The sequence below is a fragment of the Brienomyrus brachyistius genome, chromosome 9 (assembly GCF_023856365.1).
Source record: "Brienomyrus brachyistius isolate T26 chromosome 9, BBRACH_0.4, whole genome shotgun sequence".
Classification (NCBI taxonomy): domain Eukaryota; kingdom Metazoa; phylum Chordata; class Actinopteri; order Osteoglossiformes; family Mormyridae; genus Brienomyrus; species Brienomyrus brachyistius.
Genome location: NC_064541.1, coordinates 11,382,019 through 11,407,164, shown reverse-complemented (window position 1 = coordinate 11,407,164; position 25,146 = coordinate 11,382,019). Strand labels below are relative to the sequence as shown.

The following is a 25,146-nucleotide window of genomic DNA, read 5'->3' as shown; positions in this document are numbered from 1 at the left end:
ACACGTGACCCACTGTGTGCTTTTTAAAAGCGACATGAATCCCACCGCCTCACCTTGCAGTCATGGTCACCCCAGGGTACTGCAGCATGTTTACAGTGGACTCTTAAGCACAACAAGGCAAGGGGGGTGGGGGGGGGAAGTCCAGTTATTTGAGGAACCAGCTCTGGAACTGGGAGTACCCCGCCCCCCCCCACCCCAAAGGTCCTGTAAATGGAGCCTGTCGATGACGGCAAGGATGACAGGGTGGAACAGCTGAAGTGTAGAGACGCATGCCTGCCCCCTACAGGAGGGGAATGGAGGGAAGCTGAGAGATGCATTATGGGTTTGCTAAGCCCACCGCTTGGCCCTAACAGCCAACACCAACCAATGAAGCCCTCACCCTCATTTACAACTCGATTTTAACACCCTCAGCAGGGGCTTGATGGTTCAATAACCATGGAAAATGGATGGATGCCTGGAAGCTGTATCTAAACTCATCAGTTAACAACACCTGACATGACGGAGCTGAAAGTAAGTGATTCCACGTCAGACGAATTGTTAAAATTCCAGAATATATCATTGTCTCACCCTATTTCCTGGTGACGAATACAAATGCATAATTTTGCGTCATCTGGGAGCTAAGAAAAGTAACTGGAATGTGACTTGACATACACGAGATGGGCAGCTATCTGGTCCGAGCACAAGTGCCGCGCTCTGGGACAGGGTTACATACAAGAATAATTGTTTTCCAATAATTGACGGTTATATCATGTTTGTTTATTACATTGTTTCTCTTCATCATTCAAAAGGAATTATAATGATTCCTCATAAACAGGCTGTCCCAGTTTTCTATGGCCATCATACAACTTTGAAACAAGTTAAACTGTTGCTTAAACTACTAAGTGAATTGAAATGGGCCCGACAGATGGCGTTAATGACAAACCGCTGATTTAAAGCGACGTCTTTTAAACAAACAGCTCCATCTGCTGTCACTTTGCCTTTTTTCGAAACGTTTTCGATAAGGATAAGGAGAGAATGTTCATGAACATACGCGCACAAGACAGAAATGGATTATCGCAGAGAGACGGAAAAATAATTTCAGATTTTTCTGTTTTTTAAAAAATACAATTATACGATAGCAACCTGTGCACACCAGTCCGTTAGTTTTTAATTGAAATAGTGGCATTATTAAATTTATCTGCATGGATTTGGTGGTGGCACACTGACTGAATGCATGCATTTTTGTCAGCCAGCTGTAGGCCTGTATGTCATAAGTGAAAGATTACATTTCAGAAATTCATTCATCCATCTATTCACCCATTTTCCAAAACAGTTTATCCCAGTCGCGGTCGCTTGGTTTCAAAAATCCCATAGCTGATGCTATACTTTGATAGCCACCAATACAGCAGGCTGAGCTTCTGCTAATGAACAGGCAGAGGGCCGAAATCTGTCATAAGGAAAAGTCTGTATTTTCAAAGGAGAAAAGAGAATAACATTCATCCGCGCAGTACATCATGCATATTATTATTTTCGAATAAGCAATATTTACCAATTATCCGGGGGGGGGGAGGTAATAATCATTTAGGTAGGGAGCATTCCTATTGGACAATCACAACAGCTTAGGTAGGGAGCATTCCTATTGGACAACCATATGGCTTTAGGTAGAGAGCATTCCTATTGGATAACCATATGGCTTTAGGTAGGGAGCATTCCTATTGGACAACATATGGCTTTAGGTAGGGAGCATTCCTATTGGACAATCATAAGGCTTTAGGTAGGGAGCATTCCTATTGTACAGTCATAAGGCTTTAGGTAAGGAGCATTCCTATTGGACAGTCATAAGGCTTTAGGTAAGGAGCATTCCTATTGGACAATCATAAGACTTTAGGTAAGGAGCATTCCTATTGGACAATCAGGACTTCTAGCTTAAGTGAACTGAGAAATCCCGGTTCCTGAAAATCCTGAGATGCAAGTTTCACTTTTCCAGGCTGCATCATATAAATGTAATTATGTTACAGACCAAGGGCATCACATGGCGTTTTCCATAAGTCCTGGTCAAAACGATTTTTAGGCTCTGTATGACACTGCATTGGTCTTGACTGTATGGTCTCAAAACTTAGTACGATAAGCAGGGCGCTGGGACTTCATACGGCAGAGAACATTTTATACAAAGCCGCAGATGAAATAACCTGCGCTTTTCTGTGAAACTATAGGTTTTTCTGCCACTGCTCAGATACACCACAGTGCTTCGGATCTGACACCGGCGCATGCAGACACACACTATAACCGGTGGAGAAGCACTGAAAACACCGTCAGCCTGTCAGATGGGGGCAACATCTTTGCGGCTGATGGATTTTCAAGAGAGGTTGTCTCTTCTGGTCTGGAGAGGAGCTGTGTATCATGTGCTCAGCTGGAGCTAGAAAGAATATAAAAACAGGAAGCCACCTAAGGCCCAGCCTGTCTAGGTCCCGCTCGTGGGAAGGTACTCATGGCTGGGGCAGGAGACGATTCTCCTCATGAGGTTGCAAATAGGTCCCCAAACCACCTCTGGCAGGAGATGTTCCACATCCAACCATTCTATTATTATGTCATTGTTTCATATTTCATACAGCATATTTCATGCTTGGATCCAGTTCGTCGGCCCAAGTTGCTTTTAAAACTTTTGCATCACCGGTAAACATGCCATCACAGATATTTATATGAAAATAAAGTTCATAAACAGAAGTCATAAACAAAATTGAAAAATAACCACAGAAAGCTCAAAATTTTGAGCCAAAGCCTTTGGAATAATGACTGACATTTTATTGTTTTGTCCTGAAAATGAAAAGAAAAAAAAATCCCATTTTCCAATTAATCTCGGTAAAGACTAGATAAAACACGTTTGATGTTTGTTCCGCTACTTGCAAAGCAACAGAGATGAAAAAACAGGCTGCATTTTTACGAGATTAAAGGTTATATTCACCGGCCAAGTTATGAAAATTAACCCAGACTAACATTTTAATACACAAAAAAAGTTTAACAGAAATTCGGGTTCAGTCGTCAGCTTAATATGTGCCGGTGGGTTCAGTGTGACAAGGTGATGTCCACTAAACACAGATTACTGCAATAAATGGAGGTTTTCATGCATGAAATGGAATTCTCAAGGGAGCCATTATTCAATATTTACGGTATGATAAACATACAGACATTGAATTCACTGGAGATTTTATGCATCAATACATTAAATGCAAAATTTTATCAATCCACGTCTTTTCCCGGAGGACTAAACTAGATATATCATTCTTTCTCATTCCTTCCATTTTCCAAATTTAAATTTGGCTATTTCTTCCAGGCTTCCCCAATCATGCCAAATCAAAGGCTCAACTGGGCGGAGTCCACCCCCCGCCCTCGCCTCAACCAGGGACCTCAATTCACTCTACAGGCTTCACTGAGCCAATCAGGACGCACTGGGGAGGGACACAGGTGGACAGTAGGACAGAGTCAGCTGACCCTCTTAAGGGAAACACCATTGACTGAATGCTGCATCACCAATTGGTCACGGGATGCACAGAGGAGCACAGAGAACCCTTACTTAATAGGCATGCATTGGCGTGCCTCCTTCCCATATCACTGGAGGTGAATACACCTAAAAGCAATGTGTCTGCCTGTTTGAAAGAGTTAGTGGGGAGACATTGGCCAGCACGAGGTCTCGCTTTCAGCGTTTATCACCATTGATACTGCTGGTTGTGTCTATGGAGCCCGGCATTGACCTGACTTCCTCAAGCCACCTCAGACCTATTCCTGTCTAACGTGACACGACTGCATAACGCTTTACTGGTGATTTACTGACCCTTCTTGAGTAATGACATAATGCACGCACCCCAGGTCCCGGAGGCAGCTGGTTCAGCTTCGATCCTGCAAGTGTGCACGATTGTCCTTACAGCCCATTGTCATCAAGTGTGATCAAAGGCAGCCCCTGCTTGGCGTGAGGGACTAAGCGGCATGTGGCAGGTTTGTGCTTTGATAAGATCTGACACCTATGTTGCCATTTTGTAGACAACACTGCCTGGGGTCAGGGGTACTTCTGGGGTCCTCTGTGGCCCCGTTTGTTTATTGCAGTCATCTGACGTAACCTGGGCTTATAAGTGGGATATGGTGTGGTACTCTTTCACAATACAGCCTTAGCACAGGCGTACTGTCTTTATCAGTAGACCTCTCCGGTCCCGGTAATATCCCGTTTTTCTGTAGCTAATAAAATGGCGAAGCTTTATCTGGATCTCTGAAGTAGGAGACAGACATAAAGGAACAGAGCTCTCCAATTTAATGTGTTACTAGCCTGCCAGTAATATACAGCAGGTGTTGCTTGGGGACCGCGCTCCAGACTGATGGCGGATAGAGGCACGTCCCTGGGATTGCAACTCTGTGTTTTTTGATTGGTTTCTTATACCTGTGAGAACATCTGACATCTTATTCCTCTTGGTCAACACAAAAAAACAGACTGTACCTCATTGTGTTTTCCATAATGAAAAACTAAAGCCCGAGCTCCTCTCTGTCCACAATCACATAATGCGTGACAATCTACCCTATGCATTCCCAAGGATTTACAGCCAGTGTCCACTTAGGTAAAGAGGCCTGAAGACGCCAAACCAGGCTAATAACGGTTGGGAAGCCGCTGCCTCTGCTTCTCTGAGATCTCGCCAAAGAGTTTTAATGAGCTAGAAATCCCCAGATTGCCCAGCCCACATCACCCTGGCCAAAGCGACTTAACATCCTTTAAGGAGCCGGAGAAGCTTCACAGCGCAGGTGTCAGTTAAATTCACAGCGAATGGAGACAGATAATAAGTTTCACTCTAGGTCTGGGCCTTGGCTTTCACACCCCGACCAATTATTGACATTCCCTCCACTTTAATACTTTGCGTGTCAGTAGTGTTTGAGCCAGTTTGAACTGAACTGGGAGGTGGGAGAGAGAAGATAATCAAGTCTACGGTCAAACAGAAGTACCGTGCTTTGGGGGCTTACTGCAGAATCAATCATGTGGCAAGAAAAGCAACACAATTCATATTAAGATCAGGGCAAGATACATGAAAGCAAGACATCAAAGTTCAACTTGTAATATATACAATGTCACATGAAGTCAGACCTGCTAGGACGCCAAATAGCATTGAGTAGACAGGCCACATATTCAGTACACTAAACAGAAACTGACCGAATTTCCCATTTACAGAGCTGCTGTATATCGCCCCCTCAGAAGGGCTTTTACAGCAGTGCCCCCTCTGGCAGGAATCAGTAACAGCCCCAGGTCTCCCCTTAAATATGTAACAGCTGAGCCCCCCGACTTCAGAGCACGTAGCACAAAGTCTCATTTGTGTGTCGCCTTCCTTTGACACCTTGATGAAACTGAGGAAATGGATGCTGCCATACAGCAGCTAAATATTACACAGGAAGCCTCCCTCCTTCCACGTGTCTGGTCACTGTATAGCATGTCTATCCTTGAATTTCCTCTTCCAACCTACAGTCTTGCTCACTAAGTACATACATAATGATTGCACGATTGACTAATTTATTCTATCATTACATATTGCTTGTACTTGCAGTGGTTATACTTGTGTATCTGTTACATCCTACAATGACAGTAAATACTTCATATTAGCAGCTCAACTGACCGTAAACAGAATAAAAGCAGGGTTCTCCCCTCCTAACTGCTCAGCGGTTCACTGTTATCATGACAGCCTTTCCTCACAAACCCCTCAAAATCCCCTCTTCCCACTTAGGACAGCTCCTTGACTGGCGCCAGGTCGGCGTGTTCCACAGCGCGTTCTCTCCATTCTCCCTCTCCTGCATTTCACCAAAACAACAACAACATACTCTGGCCCGAAGCCTAGGACAAAGTGTTGTCCCTACATCCCCAAAAGTTACAACATCTTCTTGCCTAAGGCCTAACCACAATCCCAGAATGCAACAGCTTCTTCTTGCCTAAGACCTAACCACAATCCCAGAATGCAACAGCATTTTCTCACTTAAGGTCTAACCAAAATCCCAGAATGCAACAACATCTTCTTGCCTAAGGCCTAACCACAATCCCAGAATGCAACAGCATCTTCTTGCCTAAGGCCTAACCACAATCCCAGGATGCAACAGCATCTTCTTGCCTAAGGCCTAACCACAATCCCAGAATGCAACAGCATCTTCTTGCCTAAGGCCTAACCACAATCCCAGAGTGCAACAGCATCTTCTTGCCTAAGGCCTAACCACAATCCCAGGATGCAACAGCATCTTCTTGCCTAAGGTCTAACCACAATCCCAGGATGCAACAGCATCTTCTTGCCTAAGGCCTAACCAAAATCCCAGGATGCAACAGCATCTTCTTGCCTAAGGCCTAAGACAAAAGATTAATCCCATAATTGCCCCTACCCCAATATCCGTCTTCCACACCAGGACAGCCCCCCCCCCCCCCCCCCCCCCCAGGAGCAGAGAGTTTGAGGAACACCAGAACAACGAGTAAGACCAGTTGCTGTTTCACATCTGCATTTGGCATTTTGGGTCATGGGAAAGTTTGGGTCTTTGCCACACAACACCTGTGTACAGGTAGGGGAGACCGAGGATGATTGTAACATGGGGTAAGAAATTTGAGGTAAGAAAGTGACTCCACTTATTTCTGGGACAGCACTGCAAACTTTGCAGTTACATTCTTCAAGCTTAAATGTTTTTTATTATGTCCCTGTGTAAATATCTTTTATGCAAGTTCTGAGCGCTAATATTGTTGCTCTTAGCTGCAAGGTAAACTTGTTCACGCCTGCCACAGTCTGGGATAGTTGTAACGGTGATTCTCCAATTTCCCACCAGGGCACTGCTCAAGCCCAGGAAACTTCTGCATTGTGTGTGTGGAACATTTCAAAGTCAAAGGAAAATTGTGTGAATTGCATTGACTGCCCAAGGTGGACCCATCAAGCCTGTATACCAGGAGGAGTTCAATACACCTGTCACCACGGTGATTATGATGGTGACTAACATCACACACACACACACACACACACACACACACACACACACACAGAATGGATGTGCATCTCCATAGCTGAGCCCGGTGTGATACGCATCTCGATGTATATGATCCAATATATTAAAGATACATATGAGGTATCTAAAGATACATAACAGCTACTAAGGTGATATTCAAGTGCAATTCAAGTCAGTTTGATTCAACACAATGTGATTCAATACAATGCGATATGAAAGAATATGATCTTATGCAGTTCACTTTGATACCGATAGAGAAACAGTTTAATGATGGGGAATCAATCTAAAAATAAAATTATTGGTCGAAAATTATTGGTCACATTTCTAAATTACAAGGGCATAGGGTCTGTACTAATAATTATATATTAATGAATCGGATTGTACTGATGCAAAGATGTTAGAAACGATGCACCCTGTGTTCATTCCAGGTTGTATCCAGTGCACAGTCTTTTAATCGGTTCAATCTCGTCAGGAATGCCGGTGCACTGATGCGAAACAGTGAACCTTATCATCCCAATCACACACTACCGACAATTTCGAGATGCTACATCGGGGAGCCGCCAGAACTGCAAAGCAGGCTGGACAGTAGGGGCTGGGCGATATGAACATCACATCGATTTATCATCATATAAAATTCAAACAGCTTGAAAAACTGTCGCTGGTGAACATTGGTAGCGGACGTCAGCCTATCGCATCACAGGGATAAATACAATTTCAACCAGTCTTATGCTATTCAGATAACCTACGTCCAACAGACACAGCAAGGTTGTTTGGGTTAGCGGAGCACTACAGCTTCGCTAATATCACGGAAGACTCTCTCAGAGGAAGCTTCAAGTGTCTGTGAAGAAAGTGACAGTTCAGAAGTCACATCATCTTCTTGAAAAGGATAAACAAGGAGAAAAGGGGGGATGGGTGTGGCAATACTTTGGCAATTTAAAATACAACGCGCAACAGTGTGAACTCTCCTGAAAGCTGGGAATATTGTGAATTTATTTCACCACTCGAAGCTTCGCCATGCTGTAGACCACACAGAATGTAAGCGGGTAAAGTCACAGAGACCAGCAATTAGGGTTTTCACTTTCAATCTCATGAAATATGGAGCATATCGTATCCCACGCTGGTTCAAAATGGGACGGATCTCCTACTCCTTCAATACAGGATGGTTGAGAACTCTACCAGCAATATCACATCGTCCCCCTGGAATGAGCAACGAGACAGTCGCTGAATCTGTTTGAAGGGCGTCCTAAGGGAATTTTAAGCAGAAATGGAGCTTTAAAATAGAGCAATGATGACTTTGGATTATCTTGCGATAATTATCGATGGCAGCTAATATGAAAAACATCATCATAATGAAATATTTTGCCCAGAAATAGTATCGCCCAGCCGTACTTCCAGTGCATTACCCTCCCCCCCCCCCCATTCATTTTATCTATTCATCCAAATATAGGTTATCTGAAGATGTTTGTCCGTTCGGGTCTCAGATCCATGGCTAGACATCCACACATAAGCAGAGTACGGACCATTTGCCAGTTCATCCAAAGATCACAGCCAGACTTCTGGAAGGAAACTCAACGTGACTAGATGGGACCATGCAAACTCCGGGTCAGACCCTGCGTATTGAGCGTATTCGTTGATCTGTAGAATCATACTCTGATTACCATGAGTGGAAGCGTGTTTGGGGCACGCACACTGACATTGACATTGGTTTTTTTCTTACTGTACTCGGGGAGGAAATTAAGGTGAGTTGGGTGCAGGGAGGGTGGACATCCCTGCCTGATAAGAACTGCAGTTTCACGTGGCATCTGTGCCAGGATGAGTCAGGGGCCTGGCACACGTCTCCTCATTTTTGCAGCCTTTCTTGAGTTGACCAATCTAGCGACTGACCGCATAAGGACGCCTTTGCTCTGAAGCCTAACGCCCAGGTTGCAGAATATTAAACCTGAAGCAGGGCGGCTCGGGCCGATTCAGTGAGTCAGCCCTCTTCGTTTGTGTAAGAAGGCCCCATAACCACCACATATGTTTATCCTTCGCCACGTCTTTTTATCTACGCGCTTTGTTTGACGTTTCCTTTAAGCTGATTGCTGCCTCCGAGGAATCTGTGCCTTTTCTCCCTCGTCTCTGATGAAGGGGGTAGAGATCTGAGGAGCCTCAAGCTGGTATAGCAGCCTGAGTGCAGGTATCAGTGCCACAGACTGACTCGGAGTCACATGCCTCGCTGCACCCGACCTCAGGACTCCGGTCACTCACCTTAATCCCGCTGCCTTTGTGCTAAACTGGAAACGAGCCAGCCCCCCCCCCCCCCCCCCCATATCAGCCCAGGCTGGGCCCGGTTCCCGGGGACAGGAGAATGAGCTATGAGCTGTACTGCTTCAGTGCACCGGCTAAACGTTTTGCCCCACTAAGGAAATAAACTTTCACTCTAGTGAACCTTCCCTTGCCTCACCGATATATATCATACATAACAAGAAGTTTTTATGCCCAGTGGAGCTCATGGATGTGGGTTTGAGTCCCGCCCCATGTTCAGGGTGGGTGGAGTCATTCCCTCCCCTTCTGGGTGAACACACTTCCCGCAACATCCTGACTGCCATGACTTTCACACTTCGAACACTAACCGAGCTTCTGCTGTCTAACTGCCTTCGTTTTTCCCTCGATCAATTTAGTGTTCGCGTTTAAAAAAATTAATAAAAATTATTATAACAGCTAAACAAACAAAAAAATAAGGAAAAGTGGTTTCTGGACAACTAATAAAGTAAACTGAACTGACTGCAGTTCAGAGGAGGTTAATAGAGTAGAACCCGGTTGTGACTGAATTAAAGTGTTTAATGAGCAGCCGGACCTGGGTTGCGGATGCCGCTGGTCAAGGGCCACGACTCTAATAGAGCTTTGATATGTTGTGCGCCGTGCAGATTCCCCTCCGTCAGCCACGTTTGCTAGTGCTGAGCGGTACCTGTAACCCAGCTGCTAAATTCACATTCTGCTCACACTCTCTAGGGCAGAAAGCATTTCTACGCATTTCATCACCATCTCCTCCTGATGAAAAGTTTTCTATCTTTTTTTTTTCTTCTTTTTTCCGGCACCACTTCTGCTACTTGAGGGGACGTCCTCTCCCCGTGTTCGTCATCAGAGATGTCAGGAAGTGAAACCCCATAATGAAAAGCAAGCGATTCCCTCCCGGACATCCAGGGTGGTCCGGAACACGGAGGAGCGAGCGCGACCTTCGCGGGTGGAACGGGCGTCCTGCATGTGTCCACAGGGCTGTGTGCATGGTCACCGTGTCCTGATTAAGAGGTATTTTTGAAGCATTCGAGACTTTCACCTGCAGAGCCGACTAAGTGCATATAGAAAGAGTGTTTACAGAGATAAGACATGACGCAGGGAATGATTTGTGTCCATTAGTTCTGGGTCATTTTGCCATTATTTTTCCTCCGTGTGGTTGCTCACGTCCTCGTTTTCGAGAGCCGGGGACAGGCTTTGATGTAAGGCAGCTGCGTTCGTTTAAAGTTTGGAGAGGAACGTGGCCCCCACCTCGATAAAAGCTTACTGAGCGTCGGGAGCCGATGGCGGCTTTGAAAATGCAAAGGGGAGTCACACGCTTAAAAATAAGTAAAGGGAGGCGACAGCTTTACAAATGGACTGACCTACAATTTGACCAACAAAAGCCGCCCCCCCCCAAACAGCTGATGAATAGAGACTGATGGATTTACGCAGGTGCTGCGTTAAAATTAATGGTGGGAAGAATTTTTTCTTTTACTTTGTAGGGTTTGGAAAAGTGGGTGCAAAACGACATTTGATGTATTACATTATGTCTGTCTATCCTCTTGTATAACCACTGACCCAGTACATGGGCACAGCCTGGACCCCTATTCCAGGAAGTGCAGGGCTAGAGGCAGCGGGCACCCAAGACTGGATGCTAAGATAACGGGCCACAAGCAAGCAAGAAATGTTCATATATCATTAGTACTAATAACAGAGAATGAACTCTGTTAGAAAAGGGAAGTTGGGTTAGTGATTAAGGAAGGAATAGCTTTGGCACTCAAGCATTTTGTGTCCTGTGTTTTGTAAAAAGCAAACTGATGGAGAGCTACTGGGTTGCCATGGACACCATGGCTCTTTGGAAATGGGAGGGAGAGGCCGTGTAGAGGGACTGTGAATTTACGGCCACGCGCTGCCTTATTGGGTGTCGCACTTTGCATTCATGTGGCATCAGTGACCGCTTAACTAATTGGGGGGGGGTATCTAAAGCACATTCCCAGGCTGCCACAGAGGGCTCCCATCTGCGGCAAGACTGAGCCAGCGTTTCACCCGAACAGCCTTGGGATCGTGGCGGAAAATCAACACAGACACGGGTGGGGGGGGGGGGGGGGGGGGGGGGGGCAGCACTACGGCAGCGCAGCTGGGTTAATATTTCAACCAGCAGCCCTGGGGGCATGAAGAGACAATGGCATCTGCTGGGCCTCCATGCAACACTGTCCAACATGTGATTATTACTTATTTATCCCTCCTGTTGGGCTCTGATGCAACCTGGTAGCCGTGTGGAAGGTGTACTTAACCTGGCCAGTTTGTTAGGAAGGAAAACACAGTGTAGCTGTAGGAGTTTGTCAGGCAGCTGCAGAGTCTCATAACTGCTATGTGCCTCTTTGTCTGGGGCTGGAAGATGTCCACAGATGGAGAAGGTCCCTCTTACCTCCAAGAGCAGATTCAGCACTTGCTCCCACTGAACTGGTGGGTCTCACCGGATACTCAATGTAGGTATGGCGCCAAACCCGATGCAGACTCAGAATCAGAATCAGAATTCTTCATTGTCATCGCACTGTTGCACATACAATGAAAAAATCACTTTAAGAGTCGATAAGAGTCACTCTTAAAAGTGGCATCGGGAAACAACGACAAAAAACACACGTCAAAGGTCAGTTACAGTGACAGTAAATAAACGCTAAACAACAACAACAATCAATAAATAAAGCAACACCTGGATTTATGGTAATAAATAATGTCACAGTGTAAAGTGGCAAGTGTGTAAACAAACTGTCATGTGTAAACAACAGCTAGCTAGCTGCTTTAATGGTCTTGGAGTCTGGCCACTCTTGGAAAGTGGCTGTTTTCAGCCTTGTGGTTTGTGTCTGTATGGCCCTGTAGTGTTTGCCTGAAGATAAGGAGGCAGACAGGTGACGTCTGGGGCGAGTGGAATCTCACGAGAACCTGGACCTTGTACAGTCCGTTGTACCTGATGTCCGAAACACTAGGTTGCCTATTTTGACATAAAATTCCTGTTTTCAGCGCCAGATACTACTGGAATATTTCCAAGCTGCTGCTGTGATTAACACGTTATGTAAAGTTTTCACAGCTTACAATAACTAAGGTCGAGTGTAGCATGCTGTTTGTCAGCATCTAGGCTTGAGATTTCGATCTCGAAATAGGTGGTGTTATAACTTCACACCTTGAGGGTATAACATCCTTATCCCACCCATGGCTGGGTGTGTAGAGTTTCCATGCTCTCCCTGCGTTTGTGTGGGTTTCCTCTGGGTGCTTCAGAATCCTCCAGCAGCTCAAAGACAGTGAGACGAACTGTTGTCTGTAAATCATATGTGCATCCTGCCTTGTGCTCGGTGGTTCCTGAAATGTGGTTCCTGAACTCCAGGCTCATCTTGACGTTACGCTGCATTAGTGCTATGGATAGATGTGTCAGTTTTTTTCCGGGATGTTCGAGCTATTAAATGTTTAAATCTACAAAGTTTATGAATCCAGGTACTAACGTTGACAAAATATTTCAGCATTTCACAGAAGCATGACTGTGTTAGAAAGCTTAAATCTGTCGTGTGGGAGCAAGCCTGCTTAGGGATGACTGTGTGATAATGTACGGTGTCCTGTCTGCTTTCAGCAGTTTACAGTAAACTGCACTGTCAGATTCACCAGAAACCAGCTCAGGGCTGTAGGCCTCACTCTATATACCCCAGCAACCAGCCTTTGACAGGGATTAATAAGGGGTTTTGCTATCAGGTTTTGGCCAGAAATCTGTAACAGATCTTTACATAATTCAGGGGGAAAAGATGCTTTAAAAACATGTTTCAAATTAGTCCAATACAAATTCTGCATCTGGAGCAATTTTCATGGATGGTTTTGAGTGATGTGTAACTAACTGAATGACATGGTGAACATAAATGACTAAAATGTTATGAGGGTAGAACAGAAAATGATTGGTTCAGAGGGATAACCAATCAGACTGCAGAGGAGGTGGGTCCAAGCAACTAGATGCAGAATCCCAGATATCTGATTGGTTGGTCTCACCTTCTTTAGTTACTGGAACCCACCTCCTCTAGAATCTGATTGGTTATCCTTCTGAACCAATCATTTTTCTTTCTGCCCTCAGGACATTATTATATAAGTAAAACTCCCATGAGCTATCGATGTCTACATATTTCATAATCATGATTATGTAAAGTTCTAAACTGTATTTTCCTAAAGCGGTGGAGTGGTGGTGTTGCAGATAAAGCATGACCCATGTGACCAAAGGGTTGTAGGTTCAACTCTGTTCAGGGACCTGTTCAGGGACCTGTTCTCTCCATGCCATCACCATCATCATAGGTTTTGTACGGCATCTAGAACATTCATAGTCGATGGCACTTCTGTGAAACTGCACTAAAAAAATACAACATCGAGATAGTTTGTGGAATAACTTTTTAAACGTTTTTTTTTTTTTTTTTAATGAAAACATGTCCCTCCCTTGTGACCTTGATCTTGCTGTGTTCCTGGCAAGTGTCCCACCAGCGGGTGTCAGCAGCGCTGCGACGCGTGCAGAGATGTGAAGGCTTTAACGAGCAGGATGCGTGCCTCGCTGCCGGATCGCCCTGTGGGCTCCACACGCCAGCACACACCGCGACACGGCAGCGCGGTTAAAGGTCCTACCCCTGACACGATAAGGCAGGAATGTCAGGTCATCTGAAAACCATGAATTTTCCGCGGTAGCTGCACCACGCATTTTTTTTCTGCGCCGCATTGAGAGTCAAAAAGTGAGTAGAGCCACACAGCTAGAGAACAGGCAGAGAACCCGTCTGATGAGTCATCGGACAGGTTCGCGATGTAGCGTGAGAAGGCTTCGTTACAGAAGGCAACCAAGGTCCAAGACCACCGGCTGACCTGATTCCACGCCAACCCACTGCTCCACATGGCCCAGAATCCCAAACCCAGCCCCACAGGTGACTCTTTAAGGTGCTCAGCATTGCGGCTAACCCTCACCTTTTGGATTTCCCCAGTGCTGACGGAAGGCACTGACTACTGCCCCCTGTCTACAGCATGCGGTATCACACCCAAGCACATATGCCTACAATTTGGCCTGTAATCATTACTCTCTGTAATCATTACTCTCTGTAATCATTACTCTTAGTGTTTCTTCATCTTTTTTTGACAAACAGGGGCTCTGGGGTTCATGCAGAGTTTATAAACACAAAAGGAACCACCGTTAATCGGGGCCATTCTTATCTGGAGTGTCCCGCACTCGATTATTGTTCAGTTTTGGGGATCCTCTTCTATAGTGCACTGCTAAACACTTTGGGTAATTCAAAGACACACATTTGACGGTAGGAGGGAAAACAAAGACCTGAAGGGGACCTGAACAAGAGAAATATCAAAATGGAAACAGAACAGGGGTGTGGTTCGAACCCGACCCTGGATGTACGAGCCAGCAGTGCTACACGCTACGTGGGCCCATCTCTACACCCCAGCCGATTAGCTTAATGATGTGAACCACATGTGGATTCATGCAGTTCCTTTGCAGTATCGGTGATAAGAGTCGTCAGCACACCATGTCTATGAGTGTACATGCCAGTCGTGGCTCTTCCCTTTGGTCGGTTCCTGCTATTTTGTGATCCTCCTGGGTCTCGGGGCACCTGCTCCGCACAAAGCAGAGCCCGCCGTCTCCATGGGGCTCCTCGGCAACCAGATCCAACGGCAACGCCAGACGCCCGTCCCAATTAGTAGCTGCTCGCCCAGGGTGAGGCATTAAGCTGAGCCTCCCACATCCCAAAGTGGCATTCTAGAAGGCTCCGTTACCCCCCCTGAGCCTCAGAACCTGGAACAAACTGCAACATCTCTGCCGTGTCTGATATCAGGCTGCTGCAGAAGACGGCGACTCGATCGAAAGTTATTTCGGTACACAGCCAGATACTAATCTTTCCACCTTTATTGATTGAAAACAGGATGTTTTAAAAATTGCTTTAATAAGAGCAGGGTCCTTCTTTGGATTATCATTCTGCTTTGTATCCTCACTAAATCACCCATATGAGCTGGACCCCGAGACACAAACAGCCCCCCCCCCTTTTTCTGGCTGGGTCACATTTTTCTGATACCCGTGGAAATCTTCCTGGTGAGGCTGTGATCTTCCTGCCCAAACCAACAGGCCTTATATTTAATATTTATCATCCGAGAATCTCTGCTTTCAGCACAATAGCACCCGTACCATTCCTTAGACAGGAACTGGCACCAGTGTGAACATGATCAAAGTAACTAAGGCAGTGGTAGCTGTGGTTTTGCTCGGCTATAACGGACACGCAGGCTCCGCCTATAAGGCGTGTGGCGTGCCGGTGATATCCAGCGCAGATACTTAGGTAAGATTATTAATAGTCATGCATCTGGTCAGGTAAAGTTGGATTACTACATGTACAATATAATAATCTATACCACAAGTGTGTCTGCTGGGGTGTGATATGAGTAAATGGTGTCCTGTAGTTGTGTTCTGGGCTACAACAACTCTGGACATAACGGACTTTGGATATAACAGACTGTCTTGCCAGGTCCCTTGAAGTCCGTTATAACTGGATTTTTACTGTATTAAAATTCAAATTCCGCTGACTGAAATACCTGCAAATGGACGGTATTCAGAAGATCAGTTCAGTAGTGTGTGTCTGCTGCATCCTATACAACCTGCCCTACGACCCTGGGGATCAGCACCCTGACATAATAAACAATGAGGCCCTGGATGATGACATTTATCCCCCTCAGCCTCTAAAATGAACAGGCAGTTCATTACAGAGACACACTATGCAATAGCTTATAAAGGCCGAGCCACAGCCAAACAAACACCTCAGCCTGTTACACGTACAAGCAACTGTTTATACATATTAGCTTAGCCTTCAACACATTCATCCCTCAAAAGCTGATTGTGAAACTGAGTAGGTTAGGGCTGAACACCACTCTCCGCAAGTGGATTTGGGCTTTCCTGACAGAGAGGCCCCAGTTTGTACAGCCAGGTTGCAGCATCTCCAACACCATCACAGTACAGCAGTACAGGAGGTCTGCAGGGCTGCGTACTTAGTCCTCTGCTGTTCACCCCGCTGACTTATGACTGCATACAGTAGCAGCACACAACACCAATCACATCATCAAGTTTGCAGATGATACAACTGTGCTGAGATTGATAAGCAGGGACTGCATTCAGAAAGGAGGTAGAACGGCTGTCCGCATGGAGCAGGGACAACAACTTATCTCTCAGTGCTGAAAAAAGACAAAAGAAATAATCATGGATTTTTGAAAGACTTCTCCTGTCCATACTGCCATCAGCATGAATGGGTCAGCTGTGGAGATCGTAAGGAGTACCAAGTTCCTCGGTGTGCATAACTGAGGAACTTACATGAACAGGCACCCCCTCCTCCCTAACCAAGAATGCCCAGCATTACACTTCCTGCGACGGCTGAAACGGGCGAGGCTCCTCCCTTCCATCCTCCACAGAGGCACCGTCGACATTGTTCTGAGCAGCTGCATCAATACCTGGTGCGTCAACTGCAACACGTTCCATCGCAAACGCCTGCAGAGGACAGTGAAAACAGCAGAGAACACCACCGGGGCGCCTCTCCCTTCGCTACAGCACACATTTCACAAGCGCAGTGTTTGCAAGGCCTGCGGGATAGTGCAGGAATCCTCACATGGACTGTTCACTCTCCTGAGTAGAGGAGGTTCCGCAGAATCAGAGCCAGGTCTACCAGGTTGGAGGACAGTTTTTATCCCCAGGCTGTCAGGCTCCTCAGGCCCCCCTGGAATCTTCCACACTGCCTCATTCACTGCTATGCAGAATTTATATACATGCACAGGCACTTCACTGTAATGTCCAGTTTGCACATAGACCAAAAGTACTGGAAATCACACACCACCTTTAAATATCTCTTGCACATTGCATTTGTCACTTTGTCATGTCTGCGATATGAAGAATCATCATTGTTCTGTACCGTGCCTATTGTTATTCTTTAGCCGTGAGACATTCTGACCTGTCAGCTGTTTACACATGTTCTTAAATATTATCACGCACTGCATGCCATGCTGCTATTCTGATAAGCCTGATGTACATACACTAAGACCATACATCGCATTAATCTACATATTACTTGCTATATGTCACACTGCTGCTACTTTTGTGTCTAGGTTTGCACAGTCTTTGTCTTTGCACAATGTCGTGTTGTGTTTTTCATTTCTATTTGCTTTAAGTATTTGTTACACTGTGGACCCCGAGCTTTGCCGTTTCCTCTCACTGTATACTTCTCTATGGTTGAGATGACAATAAAGTTCACTTTGACAAATTTGGATCATTGTATTGACTTTATTTTAAAGGAGATGGTGGCAACATGCAAATCAAGTGCATTTTTATTGCTTTTTATGCAGACATTGCAGGAACTTTTGTATTGCACCTTGTAATTTACTTTTTAATGGCAGTGTCTCACGTTCAGGGCCCCTGCTGTACCTACCTGGGGCAGGTTATGGAACCTGGGAGCCACGAAACCAGGCCAAATCAGCAGGGAATATATTGGTCCATAGAGACCTGGACTGCCTAACCAACTGCTGTCTTTAATGTAAATGTTATGAGATTGGAATACCCAAAGAGAATGATGATACGTGGCACACAGTTTTTTTACATTCTGCAAGAGTTTAGCAATTCCTTGTTGACCTTCAGCAATCTCCTGCAAGCTCTTTGAAATTTGCCCAAGACTTATGAGAACTTTCTTCTCAAAGATTCTCCTCCTGCTCTCCTTCAGCCTTCTGAACCTCTCCAAATCTGGCCGCACAAGGGACTCCGGCACAGCAGTTCTCCGCTCAGCGTGGTCTTCGTATGACTCAAAGAATGATCCAGCCTGACTTGCTGGTTTCCTACCCGTGGCCCCGTCTGTAGCTGTTTTGGCTAAAACAGCAGGATCAGGCTCTGGCTGAGGGGTAAAGAGGAGCGTGGAGGTTATCGTGCCCCCAGGGACACCCCCAACTCCTGACCGGCCAAATATTTCATCCATAATCTGTAGAAACAAAGACAGGTTTAAGTCCAGCAAAGTGACATTAGCTAGAAATTCTGTAGTGATTGTTGGAAAACTTATACTACATGACCTAATTAGTAGTGTACAGTTAAAATGGCATGATGTTAACATTAATATCAAGACTGGTAAACATTATTCTACTTACTGTGTAACAGCCCCAGTTGATTCTTGCTTCTCCAGTGGTCTGACACCTGTCTTTAACCCTTTTGTACGTGGCCAACATGTTGCAAGTTTTCTCCCTTCTCTGCTCCACTGAGCATTTGTGGGCCCTTTGTAACATGCCTTTATGGACTTGTTTATAAAAATCTGGCTTGTGTGTGATGTTTTTTTATTGTTGCAAGCAGTAGAAGTGTGAGCCGGTGTTTCATTTCTGAGAGGAAAAGATTATGCTGTCATTTCACAGTGTAAAATTTAATTGTGATTTTCCTAATAGGCACTATACCTAGTTGTGACTCTGAAATGTCCTGGTTTAAGTCCTCTTCCACAGCGCTAGGGCCTGCTGAGTGTGCTGCTGGTGGATGGAAGCGAATGGCAGGGTTCAGGGGTACAGGTGGGGTTGCAGTAGCAGGTCTTAGGGATGAAGATGGTGCTGGCAGAATTAAAACAGGAGGCAGAGTAGATGATGTGGTAGTTATAACTATAATCATTTTAACTGGTCTACCATTGTCTAATAAAATGTTGTAATAAAAGAAATACAAAAAGGAACTTCCTCATCCAAATTTTTAGCAGTGAAAAAAATAAACTATTATGTATATTGGCCCTGTGTAAAAAGCTGCCAGGGAAAAGATCAAATACATTCACGCCAAGGATTCAAAGTTTATATTGTCAAGTACAGAGAACAATGCAATTCTTCCTTGAATGCCTTCTTCACAGACTAGATGATTAAACAAATAAAGCAGCAACTAACTTACGTGTACTATTAGAGCATTTATGTAATTTATTTAAACTTTATTTTGCCAGTTTTCACTGCTTTACAGTACGTGCTTTTCGGAAGAAATAGCAGATAATGCATTGGAACTTCCCGGGATACAAACGTCATGCGTATGACTAAACTCTTCAGCCAATAAGGGCAAAGTTGTGTCGTCACGAAGGCGGTTCCAGTTTGTGCAGCCGGCTGAGAGGCGCTGCACGATCTGTCTTAAGTCGCTTTGCTCTAGCAAGGTTTTTGTACCATGTGACATGGTGACACGTAGTGACGTTTTGCAGCGCAGGCTTGAGTCAGACAAAAAAATCTAACCATGATGCATTGCATCAAGACCAGAATGCATTGCTTTAAGCCAGCACTGAAAACTGCTGCATGTAATTGAATGCACCCACAGTCACAAAGTGCTCAGCTGGTTGGTTGATACAAAATCCTGGTCTGGATTTCGGGGCAGACTCTCAGGGTAAGAGAGGCATCACACATCCCGAGGGTTCAAAGGGAAGGAGGCCAGAGCTCAGCCCTCAAGCCGGGAAAGTGACGCCAAGATCCAGCAGCTTCTCTTAAACAGGAGGGCCGGGGAGCCAGACAAGGGGATACAAGCAAAACTGAGCTTCAAACACACTAACTCAACCAAAATAATTATGACAGGTGCAGAGCAATCATTAGTTATGCCACACGAACAATTAAATAATGCGCAACAATTAATCTGCCTCGATGAGTTTCAGGGTTTATGACAACAAATAAAAATAAATTCGGTTAACATACAACATTAAAAAACAAATGCTACAGTAATTGTGCTTGTCGAACACGCCAGTTCAGTCATGTTCTTGTAAGGCTTTGATCTTATTCAGTTGCGGAAAGTTCCAGAAATATTTTCCTTACACCAGGTCACTGAACTCAGGCTCCCTGTTATGTATATTAATATACTAATGGAAGCTCGCAGTGAGGCCTAACCACTATAATTTAAAAGAGCTACTTCATCATCCATGTTACTGGGGTGGAGTTTTATGTAGGGTGTAGACCTTTGAACTTGTGGGCACAGTGTTCAGAGAAGCATGGCTCAATCAGACTATGACCACCGTGACCGCTGTAACCAATTCTCTGTCCATATCATTTCCTGTGCTTCAGTCCAGATGGTCATATCGGCAAGTAATCTGCCGGACATCATTATCAGCAAAATATTCATGGGGCACAGATTGATGCATTCCACTGCAGGAAAGTGACTAAATCCTACTCAGAGACTGCAGTCCACAACCACCTGGATCCTACAAAGCCGGGGGGGGGGGGGGCACTATCACTTTCTCAGGAGCAAAAAATGGGTGATCATCCCTGGGTGTCTAAGTTCATATCACCTCTGTCCTTTTCAGTTCTGTCTGAATGAGTGTATTACTTTAGTCTTATCTTTTTATTAAGGAATATGGAGTAACAGAACAGATAGCGATCACAATCAGCGAAAACAAGCTCTCAAAGTAGAAAAGAGAGTAATGTTTCTCCATAAGTACACCGCGGAGCTCCGAATCAGCAAGTTTGCATTTGTTATTCTGGGACATTGTGTTTGCTATGCAGGTCTCAGCGTCCATCGTCAGCATTCATTCTCAGCATCCATAGTCATCGTCCATTCTCAGCATCCATCGTCAGCATTCATTCTCAGCATCCATAGTCATCGTCCATTCTCAGCGTCCATCGTCAGCATTCATTCTCAGCATCCATAGTCATCGTCCATTCTCAGCATCCATCGTCAGCATTCATTCTCAGCATCCATAGTCATCGTCCATTCTCAGCATCCATCGTCAGCATTCATTCTCAGCATCCATAGTCATCTTCCATTCTCAGCATCCATCGTCAGCATTCATTCTCAGCATCCATAGTCATCGTCCATTCTCAGCATCCATCGTCAGCATTCATTCTCAGCATCCATAGTCATCGTCCATTCTCAGCATCCATCGTCAGCATTCATTCTCAGCATCCATAGTCATCGTCCATTCTCAGCATCCATTGTCAGCAATCATTCTCAGCATCCATAGTCATCGTCCATTGTCAGTGTCCATTCTCAGTGTCCCTTCTCAACGTCCATTATCAGCATCTACTCCACTTCATATTCACCCTGAAGAAAGACCTTGTTCAAACAGAACCTGGGTTCTGCTCTGAGCACACCCTGTGCTCTGGCTCTGCCGTCCAGACATGCCGGTTTTCTCAGAAATATATCACCATTGCTTTCTCCTTTTGTTTGCTTAGCATACACAATTAACGGCAGCAAATAATCCCTTTCACCAGCCAATACTATTATTATTATTTGTATGTTTATTTTGCTAGCAATTTATTCCTCATTAGTCATTGCTCAGCAGTGCGAGCGCAACAGCCGCTGGGTGAAGTTATTGGTGTGAAGATGTTTAGCTCCTAATTTACAGCAGGTATTTCCAACTGTGGTATTTCACTGCATCAGACATACTTTCTGCCACTGAGGAAGTATGAAAACTCCACTGCTGCTACTCTGCTACATGCCAATCGGCCCGTTTTGGCGTAAAAATGTGCATTGGCTTGCCAGGAAGGACACTGAAGGCACAGTCCCCATTACTGGGACGTCCAGGCAGCCAAGAGAGGTGGCGTGGACACCAGAGTCGGATGCCGAATACGATTAAGCAGAGGTCACCCTACAGAGGGATGCCTCTGGGTATAATGGCAGAAAGGTTCTGAAGAATTTCTTTAAGTGATTTCCATTGAAAGGTGTTGTTGAGCTGGAAACATCTCTGCGTCTTTAATCCATCAATGAAGGTCTGAAGAGTTTTAAAAAAGTTACAATGGGTGTCTTGACAAATTTATTTCAAACTGGAAAGTCTACGCTGAGAACATGGGCTGGATCTACTGTGACCTAATTTCACAACTATCTCAGAGAGCTGAAATCACACACCTTTTCCACATCGACGCACCTTTGAGTGGACTTGGTGTCTCATTAGCATAAAAAAGGTAAAACAGAATTTCCTATTGGCTATTTTAAGGTCTTTCACATCTTGCCCGGTGCGCGGAATCCTTTGATATTTTCTTTGGATCCCAACCTCTGAGGGAGAGCGTCTCCCTCCCTCAGAACAGCCCAGCTGCATCCCCCTGACCCACCCACCCCCACCCCCACCCCCAAAGGAGGAGCATAACTCTGTCCTCTAATTCAAACCCTAGCCAGCAGAAAAATCCATGTCCCTTCTGCAGCAGAGTCTTCCAGTAGAGTGTGGGTTGTTTCCCACATGTAACTGGATTGTGACCCGTAAGTGAGGGCTGCCCTTCTACTGAGAGCCGGCGAACCTCGGTTCCTGCTCACCTGACTTTGCACCAAGTAGAACACGACCCATTGGAACATTTACCTGCTATCACACAAGCTTATTGTGTTGCTGTTTACCAAGGCAGCTCCACTGGTGAAGAATACTCTGTGCCGACATGGACAGACAAGCCGTACAACGGCTTTTTTGTTTCTGTAGCAAGTTCAGTTCAGTTTTCAGTTTTTTTTTCGAGTGAAATTAAAAAATATGTGTAACCTAAGAAGCCACCTGCTGGCAAAAACATGTTGGCGGGGGGCGGGTCTTTCCCAGGAGACGCCGTGCGGATTAATGAAGCAATGAGCCATTCATTGAAAAACTGCTGGCATCTCCTCGCCCAATTAAAAATAAGTGAAATAAGGGGGGACGGTGTGTGGATACAAAGATTGCTGGTTTGAATCCCAAGGTTGGCAGAGTGATGTCACCATTGCCCCCCCCCCAGCCAGGCCTTTAACCCCTAACTGCTCCAGGGACTGTCTGACCCAGTTTCCTAAAAAAAAAAAAAAAAAAAAAAAAAAAAAAAAAGTATGTCACTTGGATAAAAGTGTCTGTTAAATGAAAGTAAGTAAAATATACAACCATTGCTCCTTAGTAGTGCATAATTACCCTGGCCAGCAGGTGGCACTGTGTGGCCAGGTTTGTAATTGGTAAAATTCTTCAAATGTGTGAGAGTATCCAGCAAAGACCATCTATTGTGCAACCACAACAGACGGACGTGCGCGATATGTGGCCTTGTGTGTAGTGCTTCTCTGCTGTTTTTCGCTTTCGACATTCTTTGGCAACGCATTCGGGGCTGCCAGCTCTGCTGGGCTCCGCTAAGCTCACACAAACATCTCGGCAACCCCCGATCAACTGCAGACCCACGCAAAGCTTCTCAGGAAGGGGTTGCTGGAATGTGTTTGCGGCACAGAAAGGGGGGAGGGAATCCCCCATACAGCTGATACACAGGAAAGGCGGTTAATTGCTGTTTAGGTGTGACAGTACCCGAGCCCTGACCCCACTATCCCAGTTTAAAACTCAGCACGACCCCCAGCAGCCCTCCATTAACCGGGTAAGTCGGGCAAGCGAGGAGTGGCTTAGGCTAAAGCAGCTGCACAAAGCAGAGCTTCTCCAGACCAATAAGGCCGCTTAGATCCCGCTGCGGTTGGAGGTAATAAAAAGCTCTCGGCCCCCCAGGCTTTTACAAACTCTGCGCCTAAGCGTCCAGCTCCTGCCTCTTTTATTCGCCGCACCGTGGGCGTCCCTAAATTCTCCTTTCCCCTTTGGCTGGGTCTTACCGCCATAACCGCTTTTACAATTTCAGGCCGCGTTTGGACTGCATTTCCAGTTCTTTTGATGGTGCCATGAAAATAAGCCCACATGCCACAAGTCCTTTATGCGTGTTATGAAGATCTCCGAGGAGGGAGAGAGGGAGAATAGGCAGAGGGATCTTCTTCAGGTAGATTCGCCGTCTCGCTCCCCCAGGAGCGGCTTGACGTCTGTGACGTCTTCTTGTGTTTCATCGGGAACCTGTTGTTCTACCGTTGCAGATCTATGTAGATGCGGCCTTCAGCAGGGAAGCAGGGGCACCAAGGAGATACTGAGTCCAGAAGGATATGTCTGTTCTTTTCTCACCTTGAAGTGGCTGTGGTGTGGATGACATGCCGGATCTCAAGCAGACACCCAGCTCCCAGTCACTTAATAGCAGGCCACACCCATCACTCCTTATTGTGAGCTTGACACCGAGTGTTTTTCAACACTATCCATCTGTCCGTCCATCCATCCATCCATCCATCCATCCATCCATTGCCATTTATCCAGTGCAGGGTCAAGGATGACCAGCGGCTATTCACTGCACATAATACAAGGGACAATCTAGGATGCAAGTTCATCACAGAGCACATACACACACCTTAGGGCAAATAAGTCATGAAACTAGACGGACACCAGAACACCCAGTAGAAATTTGTGTAAAGACAGGAAGAGCACACAGCATGCAGAGTAACAGCGTGGGAGTGGGATTTGCCCCCCCCCCCATTTATGGGTGAGGATGCATTTGGTTAAATAGAATTTCAATTTCTTTCTGAAATGTAATATCTCCCTTTGAATGTAACTTGTGACCCTTATTGAGGCAAATTGTTTTGCATTTTGTAACCATTGACATTTCAGCGTGAGAATTTTTTGATTTTTCCACGTGTTAAAAAAGGTTTCAAGGCAGAACAGAAACTCCCTTGCAGAAGGTGGGCGTGACCCACGCCTCCCCAAAGGTAATGTTCTCAGCTTGGCTTCGGGATTCTCCATGTCTGGTACATTTGCTGCGTTTTGTTGTCCCACCCCCCTGAGTCTTAGCATCGAAAATATATTCATGAATCATCGGGAGACTGCAGTATTACCGAGGGAACTGCCGTTTGATCTTTTCAGCAGCGCTCTTCCTTTCTTTGCCTAAAACAATGACAGCAGGGCTCCCTCCATGCCACACTGAGACTATTCAAAATTCACCCCAGAGAAAGAGACATCAGCTAGTTTCAGGATCTCCCATTATCTCAACACTTTAGAATGAGTTTAATGCTGAGACTGGAGCTTGACTCTGGGTGGGGTGGGTGGGGGGGGGGGGGCAGGGGCTATTGTCTGGATGTCGAACGCAATGGTAGGAGCTGGTCCTTCACATGCATGCTGTACG

General features: G+C 45.6%; 1 protein-coding gene and 2 long non-coding RNA genes across 3 annotated transcripts in view; 2 read left to right on the top strand and 1 right to left on the bottom strand.

Annotated features, from left to right (window-relative positions):
* The window catches only part of washc5 (WASH complex subunit 5), a 108,548-nt gene that overhangs the window by 15,734 nt on the left and 67,668 nt on the right, over positions 1 to 25,146 (bottom strand). The window lies entirely within an intron of this gene.
* On the top strand, positions 71 to 25,000 carry LOC125748663 (uncharacterized). The gene is made up of 3 exons (XR_007399643.1): positions 71 to 510; positions 23,791 to 23,925; positions 24,017 to 25,000. It is a non-coding gene; the product is annotated as an uncharacterized LOC125748663 (long non-coding RNA).
* Positions 10,102 to 17,541, top strand: LOC125748665 (uncharacterized). The gene is made up of 2 exons (XR_007399645.1): positions 10,102 to 10,263; positions 11,630 to 17,541. It is a non-coding gene; the product is annotated as an uncharacterized LOC125748665 (long non-coding RNA).